General features: G+C 38.5%; 1 protein-coding gene across 1 annotated transcript in view; it reads left to right on the forward strand.

Moving 5' to 3' along the window:
- Nucleotides 1-9,652: 9,652 nt before the first annotated feature.
- Nucleotides 9,653-12,628, forward strand: part of LOC128865371 (protein bowel) — a 50,386-nt gene continuing 47,410 nt past the window's right edge. The window contains exon 1 of the mRNA XM_054105674.1: nt 9,653-10,913. The gene's annotated coding sequence lies outside the window, so the exon portion shown is untranslated. The remainder of the gene's footprint in view (nt 10,914-12,628) is intronic.

The following is a 12,628-nucleotide window of genomic DNA, read 5'->3' on the forward strand; positions in this document are numbered from 1 at the left end:
GATCTATACAAAAAAATATACATATTGCAGTGTACAGCTATTATTATAAATACCTTACTGTGAGTAGATAATTTAATAATAATAAAAAATAATTGAAAAATTGTTTTGTTTAAAAGTAAATTGTGTGAGAAATAGAAATACTGAATTATGGAATTAATAGTGCATTGGAGCGGTGGAAAAGTGAAGCAATTACATACATACACACATACATACAAGTATGTACACGGTCGTTCTAAATTAAGTGTAAAACAATCTATAATTCGATCTGGCGAAAATTTCACACACGACTTAGTTTGTACTGAAACTAAAAGAAATAGTCTAAGAAATTCAAAATAATCTCCGGTAGGCAGCAAAATGAGTACGCAAAGCTTCTCATTGGTGGATTTTTTTTGTTCTCGTTTTTCTTTGGATTGTATAGAGAGCAGCGTTTTGCCTGACTTCTAGGAATTCCGTTTTGTAAGCCACGAAGTCTATCGCCTTAGTGCAAATACAAGTATTTATACCTTCAAAGAGTCTATAGACTCAAAGAGCCAAAATTTTAGAAAGCATATCTAAATTCTACGACGCTTGACTATTTATTTATTTTCTTAATTAATTTTAATAATTATTTTATTTATTTAAAAATTTTTTTTTTGTTTTTTTTTTTCTTACTGAATCTATTTATTTATTTATATTCAGAAATACTTGTACTCAAAACTAGGACATTATACTAGACATGGATGGAAAGCAGCCAATGGTGTAATCATTTATAGATTTTTGCTTATTGGGCATAATAAATCCGTTGTTGAGCTCCTCTTCAGTCTGTTAAAAGAGATCGGATCGAGAGTTATTTCTGTGATTAAAGGGTTTGTGTGTGATTTAAGTATTTTATTGTGAGAAGTGGCAAGCTTTTTTATTTCTTCAGCTATTGTGAGAAATTTGAGATCACGATGTATTTGGGCATTTGTGATGTTTGTAATCATTCTTAAAGTGTTTGACTGCAATCTTTGGAGTATTTCGCTGTTTCAGCTAGTTGCAGTGGCTCAAAGTTACATGCTATAGGTTCATATTGGTTTTAAGATGGCCGAGGGGAGTAAGTATCCAGCCAGGATATTTTGCCACATCAGTTTGGTAATGTTAGTGGTTCTGCCAATTTTGACATACGGTTGCCTAGTTTGGTGGTTAGCTCTTCAGAAGGGCTACAACTTCACTAAATTAGAGAGAGTGCAGAGAACTGCATGTGTAGGCATCACTGGTGCCTGTAGGACATGTCCTACCGCTGCGCTCAACGTTATTCTCCACTTAATTCCTGTGGATCTGCAGGTTAAGTCCATTGCTGCTCAGAGCGCTATTAGACTGAAGGAGTTTGGCCTTTGGAGTCAACACCCTGTAGGGCATAGCAGCATCTTGAAGCAGATCTCCCCTTCCTTCTCTGATATTCGCACCGACCTCTCCATCCGCAAACTGTGCTTTGAGGGTTGTGCTAGGGCTATCTTTTCGAGCAGGCAAGATTGGAAAGAGGGGAGAGTTGTTGCGGATATAGATGCCTCTGTTTTCACTGACGGATCCAAAATGGAGTCTGGAGTGGGAGCGGGGGTCTACTCCAAATCAGCCAGCATTTCGGTCTCCTATAAACTGCCGGAGACAAGCAGCGTCTTTCAAGCAGAGGTCTTCGCGATCCTGCAGGCATGCAAAATGCTTCGGGATCGCTGTTGGGAGGGAGACATTAAAATTTTTTCCGATAGCCAAGCTGCAATCAAGGCACTGTCGTCGCCGTACTGCAGCTCTCTTCTCGTGAACTCCTGCAAGGAGGAACTTAAACGCCTCGAACGTGCTGGAAACATTTCCCTCATCTGGGTTCCTGGGCACAGGAATATAGAGGGAAATGAAATTGCCGATGAGCTTGCCAGGAAGGGGGCGGCAGAACCAAATCCAGCTGCCCTCTTCTCAGACATCGGTATCCCCTTGACCGTCGTTAAAGGAAAACTACACAACTTCTTTCTAAGAAAAGCGCAAGACAGATGGAGGTCTGTCTCATCGTGTGCCATTTCAAAAGCACTATGGCCTCAATATGACATAAACAGAACGCTTAAGGTGATGGGAACTCCCCGCCATTCAATTTCCAAACTCATTGCGGTGATCACTGGGCACTGGGTGATCGGCACTCACGCGGAGAAGCTTGGAATTCCGTACAACCCCCATTGCAGAAGCTGTGGCTATGGGGATCCTGCAGAGAAAGAGACTGTGGAACACTTTCTCTGCAGATGTCCGGCCTTGGCGGCTAGGCGCTTGAGATTCCTTAGCGTGCAATTTGGGGATGACTTGATGAAATTCTCCAGCCTAGATCCCTTTTCTCTCCTCCGCTACATCAACAGCACTGGATGGTTGTAGACGGGCTTATCTCTTGCCTAAATCTTTTCACAGGTAGTGGTCCACTTTATGGTATCAAAACGGCACGTAAGTGCTACTTGTAGTGTACCTGGGGTACTCTTGCCATCTTACTTACCTACCTACTTACCTTGGTAATGTTTACATTATTGATTTTAGCGGGGTGGGTTTATTTTATGAAAGTATAATTGTTTCTTCTACAAAAACCATACGAATCCAAGCTTTAAACTTTGTGGGGGGAAAAAAAATTAAACCAATTTTCATCAGAACCTCTAGTTAGAGGCTTTAGAAAATTTTCTGGTATCCAGGTTTCTAGCCTATTGAATTTTAGTGCAATAAAGTGTAGTTTTTAAGTGTAAAATCAGTAGACTTTTGTAGAATTTTTTTGTTTTGCTGACGACATTTAGCATTTTCTCTTTTATAAAAGATATGGGGAAATTAAATAAAGTAAAAGTTGCTTTAAATTTACGCAGTACTACAGGCAAAGTGGCGCAAAATTAATCACTCTATAGGAAGATTTATCATTTTGGAAATGGCGAACCTTGTCAACTACTTAGACAGCTGCCGTATAAAAACAGACAAGCATTGGGGCGCGTAAAGGTCAAAATAAAGTTTTTCTTTTAGAAAAAAATAATTTTGCTTTTTAGAAAAAAAAATTATTTAAAATAAAATAAAGGATGATTAATTTTGTGTCACCTTATATAAAAAGTTATTCAAAACCAATTTATAAAAAAAAACAAATGGATGATTAATTTGCGCCACCTTATATAAAAAGTTATTCAAAACAACTTTTTCACAAAAAAACAAAAATTGCTGATTCATCCTGGCGCAAAATTTAGTGGAGCGCATAAATCATGCAATCACTCAAAATCTTTCTTTTATTTAGTAAAAAAATTATTAAAAAAAAATTAAACGGACGATTAATTTTGCGCCACCGTATGAAAAAATTACTCAAAAACCAAATTGGATGACTAATTTTGTGCCACCTTGCAGTTGACTCATAACAAATAGTGGTGTATGTGCATACATCGAATACGCCCATAGTGCTGCCAATAGGCATTTACGATCCTGACAGCAATGCTATGCATACATATGTACATGCGTACATATGAGCTTCAATGTCAACTGATCCAAGTATCTTTTGGACATTGTCGCAAATTTTGCTGAAAACTAGTTTAGTTGTAGGCTTAAGTACTGAGAAAGTTTTTAAAATAAAATTATAATTCAGATTTATTCAATGTTGAAAGTTTATGCATAGAGTTCTTTAAAATGAAATATCTTGAGGATAAAAATATACTTTTTAACAGAATTCTTTTTGCCAAAAACATTTATTTTTAAAATTATGTATTAAAATTTTTTATTTTTGTAGATTTTTTTGATAATTTTCGAAATATACAATATATCAGGCAAAAAACATTTAGTATTAAAATTTTATTTTAGCGGAAGATTTTTTTGAAAGCTTTCTGTTTTTGAGATTCGTTCAATGTTGAAAATTTCGGTATAATAATTTTTTTTAATAATAAAAAAATTTTGTTTGAGGCTTTGAGATAAAATATACTTTTTAAAAAACTTTTTTGTGGCAAAAAAAAAAATTATTTTTAAAACTTTATATTAAAACTTTATAATTTTGTAGTAAAAATTCTGAAAGCTTTTTTCATTATTTTTAAAAAATATATCAGGCAAAAAAAAAATGTATTTTTAAAATTTTGCATTGAAATTTAAATATTTGGGGGACAATTTTTGAAAGCTTTGTGTTTTTGAGATTTATTCAATGCAGAAAGTTTTGGTATAGAGTTCTTTAAAGCGAAATATATTCGGTTCTTTTTAACATAATTTTTTTCATTTAAGTTGTAATAATATATGTATTGTATGGTTGGTTAGAGGGGTGATTCATCCAGAATCCAACTAGCGCTTCCGCACCATTTTGTCGCCACATCCTCGCTACCAACAGTTATTTACAACTAAACTATATCCAGTCTGTGACGTTTAGGAACCTTATTAGGTTGTTGATGTCTAAGCCAGACAGTTGCTCGACACTCTCGCACAGCGGTTTGCCCAGGTTTAAAATTCTGTCCTTCCATAGGGTAGGGCAATCAGAGAGGAAATGAGAGATTGTTTCCTTAAAATTAAAAAATTAGTTTTAAAATTTTATATTCAAATTTTATATTTTTGTGGAATATGTTTTGTAATTTTTTAAAAATATATCAAGCAAAACAAAATATTTTTTAAGTTTTTTATTAAAAATTTATATTATATTTTTGTAGAAAGTTTTTTGAAACTATTTCTTTTCTCTTATTGTCATTTTTAAAAAATATATCAGGTCAAATTTTTTTAACTTTTTTTTATACCTATCTAATTTTTGGTTTATTTGAATGAAAAGCAAAACCAAAAGAAAAAAATGGAAATGGGAGGGTGACACAAATGGTCTGCAAACGTTAAAAATGCTGAAACAGCCTCTCGGCGGTTCTACCTTATTATTTTCTACCTTAATTTAACAACCATGAATTTGGTTTTTTGGGCGTTAATACTTAGGCCGCATTACAGACTTTTTACGCTGACTTCTTTTACGAGATATTGCAGGCGATTAATTGGGTCAGCCAATATTGTGATTCGTATATTATGAAATCGTATATTATTTTTCTTTCTTTTATTTCTAAGCAGATTATACAGTTTTATAAAAAAATGTATAAATCATTCAATTTTGGTATATAAAAGTGCAAGTTTCAAGTGGTTCAAAAATTGAGTTAATTTTTGACCATTTTTTTCTGCTGACGATGTTGGGTGTTTTCTTCCATAGAAACAAAATGTGGAGTAGGCATTCAATGGCGTCAACTGTATATGCCGACTGGAATCCAAAACTAAAAAACAAGGACCCCTACGCTGTACAGATAGCGCGCCTGGTATCGGATGGGTGAAGGTAGTCGCTTCCTTTGTCGCTTATTATTAGTTAGCGCTAAGTCGAAATGCGATGTTTAGCCGAAAGGACTTAGATATACTTATACACACATAGAAAATATCTAATTATGTATGTATGTACACATGGAGATATACATGTATGTGTGTGCATGCCTGCACTTCCACGCTTTCCGTTCCATATTCAACGCATTGTTTGTATTTTGTTGTTGTAAACCATCAACTAAATAAAAGCTTTAATTAATTCATAATATTTATTAATTATGCATAGGAAAGCAAAAACCAATTATTAACACTAACAAAAAAAATAAATTATGTATGTATGAATACACGTGCGCATAGGTAATGAAGAATAATTAAATGAAAAAAAAATGTATACTAAAAACAAGACGTCAATAAATGTATATATGTATGTATGTGTGTCGGTGTTTTTATTCCAAAATATTCTTCATGGGTGTAGGTAAATGCTTACACTTTTCATTTTTCAATTTTATAGAGCATTTTCCATATGTACATTTTTTATTTTTTATTTTTCATTTTTCACTTTGTTTCTGTTGCTGTTGTTTGTGTTTTTTTGTTTTTGTTTTTTTGTTTTCCCTCAAATTAGTTGCACTACTGTTCGTCGGCAGTCCGCTTTGTGTGTTTTCTTCCATTTTTCGGTAGTTGATATCCCGCGCGGCAGCGATAAAGACCGCTCATAAAGGTGGTAATGTGTGAGTGGGCAAGTAAACCTGTATGCATGCAAGCCTACATACATACATACATACCTAAATGCGAGCCTGCGTATATTTATGTGTGCTCGCAAATGTGTCGGTGCCTAATGGGAGTAAATGGAAGATTTACTGCCTCTCCGTAGCAGCGTTGATAGCCAAGGTACCTGCATAGTAGCCAACAGCAACCAGCGAACAGCATAGCATACACACACACACATACATGCATTTACACTCAGTAAATGCTGACAATCCACGACGATCGCTGCCGATCAGAGATCACAGCTCGAGCGCTGTAAGTTCAATCAGAAAGGCAGGAAAGTACCAAAAAAAAAAGAGAAAAAACACCAAAAAATAGTTGGCGATGAGAAAGTGGAAGGAAATAAAATTTCGTTTGATACTTATTTTTCACACATGCCCATACGCACGCGCGCGCAACTTTAGAGCTGCACAGACAGAATTCATATGAAAGTATCTCTCAGATACTACTATCTTTCGGACGCCACTGCTGTCGCACGCACAGATAGCAGTAAAGCATTTATGCACTGCCAGTTTGCGGCTGTAAATTTTTTACGCAGGCGAGACGCATACATACGCATATGCACGCATGCATATCAACTTTGGAGGTAGTCAGCCAGCCAGCCAGCCAGAAATATCTGTACAATCTCCTTCAAATTTATGTGTGTATGTGCGCGTGTGCGTGTGTGTGAGAGTAGCCACATGCATTTAGGAAAATGTGAAATTAAAAAACATTAAAGTGAGTTTCTCGTATCTCATTTGGAGACCTCCACTGCCGCCGACGCCACCATCCTGCAAGGTGACTACAAACTATTATGAATGCAATTATCAGCGCACAGGAAAAAAATGAATGTCTGCGCAACAACAAAACATTGATAATAGCTACAAAATATGCAGTAATAATATGAACAACAACGACAACAACAACAACAACACCAACAAACAGTGAGTATGTAATAACAGCGCGCGTATTGAGTGACAACCGAACAGTGAGTGGAAGGCACCAGCAGCAGCAGCAGCTAGCAATAAGCCAAAACGGCAGCCGCGGTAGTCAACTGTAGGCAGCAGCAACAACCACAGCGGCAGCAGGCTACACTTACAGCAACAATAACAGCCGACAAGAGATAAAAAGAAAAATTGCACAAACAACAACAGCAGCAACAGTAAAAGCTACATTATAGCAAAAGCAGCTAAAACAACAGCACCACCACCACCACCAACAACAGTAACACCAACAACAAGTCAATCGTCAGTTCAGCCAAAACAGCAGCCGGCAGTTGGCAGCCAGCAGCAACAGCCATAAAATGGTAGCAGTATCAAGTTTTATGTACTAGAGGGTAATCCATGCAAGCAGTGTGCGGCGGCACCTCACCCAGCCACGGTCGGGCAGCACTCCTCCTCCCGCAATGCACGCCACCATAGTAACACACGTAAAACAACGTTCCTCCTCTACGGTCGTAGAAAAGCAAACATACGACAATACAGTGGGACTGGCTTGAAAGATTATAGAGCTAAGCTATTAAGCAAGAAGAAGAAGAAGTAAGCCATGAACGTGACTACTTCTTCTATCAAATTTTGACTGGGGCACGCATAAACTTACGGCTCCAAAAATGATTGTGAAGTTGAAGCGGGATTTTTTATGACTCGCTGGGAGTAAGAAGATCCCGTTAATGGCCTGTTTTGTGAGTGTTTTCGAAGCAGAAGTCTCTTTATTTGATGCTTGCGCGAGTTTTCGTATATCTTGCAATAATTTGTATTCTACTTTTGTAATTAAGGGCTCGGAAGCGCTCCGCTTAGGCTGCTCTGCATTTTCTGTGAAGAAATACAAAGTCATAAAGATTATTAGCATAGGGCCGCTACAAGACTCTTTCGTCGTACACGGTCCTGAACTGTTGTTTTTTCGCCGTTCCCTCTGATGTCGGCATCTGTGACATATCCATCGCCTTTTTTTGCATTTTGTTTGCCATGGGATATGCTCTTCATTCCTTTATCTCCGCGTCGTTGCTGATGGTGCTCGGCCAGAATATTTTACAGTTGATGCGGAGGCATTTGTTGACGAAAGATTGCAGCCTATGTGTGTGATGTTCCACTTCCGTACAACAATACTGACTTCACACATGAGCTGAATATTTGTAGTGCGCCTGGAGATTTGCGAACTCGCCCATACTGTATGCATTCGCCCGAATGCCGCCTTTGCCTTGTTTAGCCTGTAGTTGACTTCTTCATCTACTCTGCCGTCTGTCGTGATAGTGCAGCCGAGGTAGCAGAAGCTTTTGACCAACTCCACCGGACGCCCGCCAACCATTATAGGTCTTGCTTTATTGTGGTTGGGTCTCATAGCCTTGGTCTTGACGATGTGGTCCTCCAGTCCGACAGTGCGTGCCAGCGTGACTTGCCTGTTTGTGAGAGAGGGAGGCAGATGTCATTGGCGAAGTCCAGGTCCTCAAGATGTCTGGTGAAGATTCATACGATACCTCTTTTGTGCAGGGTCAATTGGCGCATAATGTCGTCTAGGATGAACCTTGACTTACGCCTGCGTTGGTGGTGAATGGGTCGCTGATGTGAAGCACGTCAGTTCGAAGTTCTCATAAAGGGCTCTGAGGCGATTATCTTAGTGATGACTCCCTTTCTATCAACGCCAGCCAAATTGAGTTTTGTTTGATTGTTTCGAATGCCTTCTTAAAGTCAATGCACATCATGTAAAACGGGGAGCGCCTCTCAACTGACTGTTCTACTATGGTGCAAAGAGTGTTGGCTTGGTCAAAACAGCTTCGGTGAGAGAGAAATCTAGCTTGTTCGTCCCTTAAGAATTGGAATCTACTTTGTTTGATCGTGGTTAGACTTTTGTAGATGGCGTTGGGCAGCATTGAGATGCTGCTTTTTGTCTAGGACGAAGGCAGCTTTTCATTGCCCCAGATGGCGACGATATGGGTGGATAACATCTAAGTACAAACTTCTTATAAGTGGTGGTGCTGTTTTCTTATTTTAAGCTTTATCTCTATGCTAACCGAAGTAGTTTTATGATTACCACGCCATTGAGTTATTCAACCCTGGCCACTTTGCAGATGGAGCATTCAGCAATCAACTTCGCCATGTGTTCTATTTAGCCGAGCTCTTCGTCCCATTTATGATGTGCGTTCTGATGTTGTTCCAGAAATAGAGGAACTTACAGTTTTAAGCCGACTCCGAACGGCAAATGGTTTTGTTTTTTTTAGGAGTTTTTTATAGCAGAAATACACTCGGAGGTTTACCATTGCCTGCTGATTAGTTGTAATGTACTCCGACCAAATATAGGCATAACCGAACGTTTTTGGAACTGAATGTTGCTTTATCACTCGGATGCAATATCTTGTATTGCGAGGGCTCAGTTTTTACCTTGAGATGGTAAATAGTTTCCTGGAATTTCATTACCTGGCTGTCTCACACGAAACTCTTTGAGAAGAACCTCTTAAACTAGACCTGATCTATTGGAGCACATCTTTAATTTAATAAATTAATTTTAAAAATCTACCAAAGTATATCAGGTTACAAATCCACTGTGCGCTAGTGCCTAGTGGTAATATCATAGAGTCGTTTCCAGTTGCTGTTATTTTGTATCGTTTTTCTGGTTTTGGTTTTTTTTGTTATATCTCGATTTTTGTGTTCGTCACCAGCCAGTCATTTTTTGCTTATTTATCAACGTTTTGTGAGTGCATAGGCGTGTGTGTGTGCGTGTTTTGTTACTCTCACAATTCGTTTTACTGAATTCTTCTGGTATTTTTAAAGCCGTTTCCACGCTGCTCACGTATCGTCTATGCAGCCAAAAGCGACAAATAGTCACAAAGACCAACTGGCCAACGGACAAACAGACAAACGTACCAGCAAACTAACAGTCGAATAAGCCGATCAGACAAATACTCAAACGCTGAGGCAGAGAGACATGCAGACAAATGGGCGCAGCGTCAAAGTGACGGGCGTTGAGCACAAACGTACAAACACAGCTGAAATGGCAATCCATCACTTGCTGGCCAACGAGCAACGCCAACCTCAAAACGTGTTTCTCTCACTAGCCAAGTTGAGCTAAATGCGCTCACACACTTTTGCTGGCTAGTCTTGACTCGTTGAACAGGTAACTAAATTATTGACTACAGCACGTCGCGAGAGGCAAACACTCGAATAAACGTAGAAGACGAACTCGTATCTCAAACGTGCAATGCTCCGCAGCCAGGTTGGAAGTGTGCGTACGCTCCCATAAAATTTGATGGAAACAAATAAAATAAAATTGAAAAACCAGTAGATAACAACAACGCCAACAGCAGCAAAATTGCACTTATACGAGTATCTACTCTCCCGGTAGTACGTGTAGTGGCAGTGGCAGTGGCAACAGCGGCACCGCCAGTAGTCAAGTCAACTCAGTTCATCGGTGGCTCAGTGGCTCGTTGGCTCGGTGGCTCTTTTGTGTTAGGCTGCAACTGGTTTTTGGCTATCTTAGTCAGAGCGAACTGCATGAGTGTGAGTGTGACTCATACATGCGCACGCAGAGACGACGACTCAATGAAGATCGTATGCAATGATGAGAGTCAGTCAGTCAACTGAGTAATCTAAATATGTATGTGTGTGTGAACTCTCGATTTGGTGAGCACTCACGTTGGGTACAAAAGGTTTTTGGGCTCGTTGCCCCCAACGGTGAGGCTCTCAGATTAGTCTTGAAGAGCTGATCGTGCTTAACGCACCTGTAGAAAGTCGGAACGGTCGAAAAGTTGTGATAAACCATACGGACGGATTGGTTTTTCAACTGTTAGTTTTTTTTTTCGATTCGCTTTATGTTTGCTTGATTATCTGTTTGTTCATTGCCTGCATGGCTCAATACAAACATACCACGCGTACCAATACATAAACGAGTGTACAACAACAACTATATACTGTGTATGTGTAAGAAACAACAAAAAGTATATGAATAGATGATTATAGTGCGCAGTAGCGGTAACGGCGAACGTTCAATTCGTCGGAAGCGGTGATGAAAACGCGCAGAGCCTGAACGAGGCTCTATAAGCGGGCGGTCAAATAGAAGGCTCGCTTTTCAGCAGCGCATCGGAAGGTGCGCAAGTTAAAGGGATTGTAGTGGTTTTTGGTTTGTTGTAGCGTAGATGCCAGCGAGTAAGTCTGATTTGAACTTGTTGCGCCGCTCATCGGGCAGCTCTCCAGCTCGCCCATATCTCATAAGCTGTCTCTGGTGGCTGCAGCTGATGAGATGTGTTTCTTGGCCGTTGATTTTTTTGCATCAACTCGTTTTCTAGTCTACTGTCAGTTGCTCTCGTACGCACACAAGCATGCGAAAATACACAGTCATATATACGCACACATCGAAAACGTGTGATATTTACATACATTCGAATAGGTGGAACACGTTGAAGTCTGGTGAGCTTAGAAGACGTGAACAAACAGCGTCCGTATGAACAACTCAGTATCTATTATACGCATAGATATACAAATATACACACGTACATATGTGTGTGTATGATTTTTGTATGTCTGTATGTTTGCGCGATCGAAGCGATTTCGACAATTTTCTAGCATTGCTCTACGTTTAGCGTCAGCATCATCGTCGTCGTCGTCGTCATCGTCTTGGCCGTAGTCGTCGTGTGGGTAGAGATTGGGACTACTTGAGGAGCGATTTGGTAGCTGCACTGGCTTCAGCTCCTATTTCAAAACAGAATGTAGAAAAACACATTTCAACTGCCGTTTGGCCAGCACCACCAAGCGAGTTGGAGTTTTGTTTTCCTTGCTTGAATTTTTCTTTTACTAGAGGGAGTATGTCAGAGTGTGTGTATGTGTGCGCGTGTTTGAACACATGCCCGGTTGAGTGTGGCTGTATTGAATAGGCAATAAGGCGGCGCAATAGGCCATGATAGACGACGAAATAGCGATAGGGTTATAGGCAGCAATGACAGTTGTAGCCATCATGGGGAGTAGGTAGAAAATGCACATACGTACATATGTGTGTGTGCGTGTGTGTGTATGTGGAATAACTGATGCAGTTGCTGGAGTTATTAAAACTATATTCGAAGGGAACGCAGGGGTGGCGAAAAGGGTTGTGGTGACATGAAGGTGTTGAAAAATTCCTCAGTAATAGAATAATGTGTTGAAAAATTCAAATTAAAAAAAAGGAAACTGTGTGTGGACTGAAGAAAATGAATGAATTTTAAATTGAAAAAAATCGGTCAAATGTGAAATATACAAGAAGTTGCTTGTAAAACCTGGATGAAGAAACGGGTAATGGACTTAGAATATAAGGAAAAAGAAATTACTGAGAGATTATTCGAAGTAATGATGAGTGTTTTTGAATATGTAAAAAAAGTATGAAACTCTTATAAAACTTCAATAGAGGCGACAAATTATAAGTGATGAATTAAGAAAACGAGCCGATACCCTAAAAGTTTGGCAGGTGTGAAAGAAATGGACTAAAACAGAATGAAATATATTAAAAATAAAATAAAATAAGAAAAAGTAAAAAAAATAAAATACAATAAAATAAAATAAAATAATACAAAAAAAAAATAAATAAATACATAAAATAAAATAAAGTAAAATAAAATAAAATAAAATAAAATAAAATAAAATAAAATAAAATAAAATAAAAT

This window comes from Anastrepha ludens, chromosome 5 (genome assembly GCF_028408465.1).
Source record: "Anastrepha ludens isolate Willacy chromosome 5, idAnaLude1.1, whole genome shotgun sequence".
Lineage (NCBI taxonomy): Eukaryota > Metazoa > Arthropoda > Insecta > Diptera > Tephritidae > Anastrepha > Anastrepha ludens.